Genomic DNA, 2308 nt, shown 5'->3' with positions numbered 1-2308 from the left:
AAATTCTAAAATTTATGGTCAGTAGATTTCCAACAAAGGTACCAAGACAATTCAATGGGGGGAAAGGATAGTTTTTTCAACAAAGGAGTTGGGACAACTGGATACCCACATTTAAAAAAAAAATAGAGAGGGAATTCCTTGGCAATCCAGTGGTTAGGACTCGGTGCTTTCACTGCTGAGGGCACAGGTTCAGTCCCTGGTTGGAGAACCAAGATCCCGCAAGCTGCATGGTGCGGCCAAAAAAAAAAAAAAAATTAGAGAAATAAATTAGACCCTTAATTCGTACCATATACAAGAAATTAACTCAAAATGGATCACAGACCCAAATTTAAGAGCTAAAATATATAACTTCTAGGAGAAAATATAGGAGAAAATATTCATGACCTTGAGTAGGGCAGAGGGTTCTTAGATACAATATCGAAAGCATGATACATAGAAGAAAAAATTGATCAATTTGAATGTATCAACTTTCGCTCCTCAAAAGTCACCAATAAGAAAATAAAAGTACAAGCCACAGACTAAAAGAAAGCATTTGCAAATGATAGATCTAATAAAAAGCTTGTTGATCCACAGCCATGACCAGTCCAGGGGCTGCTTTCTGCTGTCTGGGTGCCTTGTCCGGAGTGGGGGCCTTAGGCCTGGCCTCCTATGGGGCACACTTAGCCCAGTTCCTGGATGCCTACAGGAAGGAGCTCTTTCACAAGACCAACAAACACCACTTTTTACACAGCCTGGCCCTGCTAGGGGTGCTCCTGTGCAGAAAGTCCCTCTGGGCAGGGTTACTGCTAGCTTCTGGAACTACCTTTTTCTGCACCAGCTTTAACTACCAGGCTCTGAGTGGACACCCCAGCACCCATACTTTGGCCCCTGTGGGAAGGAGCCTGCTACTCTTGGGCTGGCTTGCCTTGGCTCTTTGAGCTTCCTTGTGTTTAATTTCTGGGGACATTTTTTAGAATTGGAGCAGGGATAGGATTAAAAGAGAAAGGCAAATTAAAAAAATAATAATAAACTAAGAAGCTTGTATATAGAATATTTGAATAACTCTTACAACTCAATAATTATTAGGAAGACAAAAACCTAATTAAAAATAGGCAAATGATTTGATTAGACATTTCATCAAACAAGTTATGGATAGCTGAAAAGGATATGAAAAGATATGCAACATCATTAGTCATTAGGGAAATGTAAATCAAAATCCCAATTAGAAACTACTACATATCCACTAGAATGGCTATAATAAAAAATACAAATGGTACTAAGTGTTGGGGATGCAGAGAAAGCAGACCACCTGTGCATTGTTAGTGGGAACATAATATGGTTCAGACACTTTGGAAAATATTTTGCAGTTTCTTAACAAGTTAAACATAAATTTATCATATAATAGCCATTTTACCTTTAGGAATCTAACCGTAAGAGATAAAGATATATGTCCAAAAATATATGTCCACACAGAGGCATGTTGTAACTATTCATAGTAGCATTATCCATAATAAGAAAAACTGGAAAAAATCCAAATGTCCATCACCTAGTAAATGGATGAACAAAATGTGATATATTTACACAATGGAATACTATTAATCACTTAAAAGGAACAAGCTATTGATACATGCTACAACATGAATACACCTTAAAAACATACTCAGTGAAAGAAGCTACACACAATGGACCACACATTATATGATTCCATTTATATGAAATGTATAGAAAAGGCAAATTTACAGAGAAAGAAAACAGAAGAGTATTTGCTTAAGCCTGGGCATGGGAGAAGAGATTAACTGCTAATGAGTATCACAGAATTTTTGGATGATGTAAAAATTTTTAAATTGAATTGCAGTGATTGTTGCACGATTCTATTAATTTACTAAAATCATTGAATTATACACTAATAAGAGTGAATTTTATAGTATGTATACTACATTTCAATAAATCTGTTTTAAAAAACACAGAGATATTTTAAATGGAATAATTTGGTGGACTTCCTTTACGGCACCTACATGGCTTTCCTCAGGCTTACCATATTTTCGTAATTTCTTCATTTACACTAACACTCCTTACATAACAATGAGTCACAAGCCTATATTTCCAGCCCAGATTGTGAAGATTTTTCCCAGTTCTAACCTCATATATCCAGTTACGTTTCAGACTACTCCCTGCTAACTAACTTCTCCACCTCAATAAACTTTCCTTCTCATTTTTCCCATAACTATTAGTTATTCCTGCTTTTTACATCTTCTCATACCCTTAATACTGATATAAAACATTTTCACATGATATGTTTTACTTATTAATATAACTGCTCCTGGGATAC

The 2308-nt window shown here is 35.9% G+C and overlaps 1 pseudogene; it reads left to right on the top strand.

Annotated features, from left to right (window-relative positions):
• The first annotated feature begins 575 nt into the window (after positions 1 to 575).
• Positions 576 to 917, top strand: LOC114905672 (annotated as a pseudogene).
• The last annotated feature ends 1391 nt before the right edge of the window (positions 918 to 2308 follow it).

The sequence above is a fragment of the Monodon monoceros genome, unplaced genomic scaffold, assembly GCF_005190385.1.
Source record: "Monodon monoceros isolate NGI ecotype Baffin Bay Population unplaced genomic scaffold, NGI_Narwhal_1 Super_Scaffold_22, whole genome shotgun sequence".
Lineage (NCBI taxonomy): Eukaryota > Metazoa > Chordata > Mammalia > Artiodactyla > Monodontidae > Monodon > Monodon monoceros.
The sequence above is the reverse complement of the archived record's forward strand: the minus strand, read 5'-3'. Positions and strand labels throughout refer to the sequence as shown.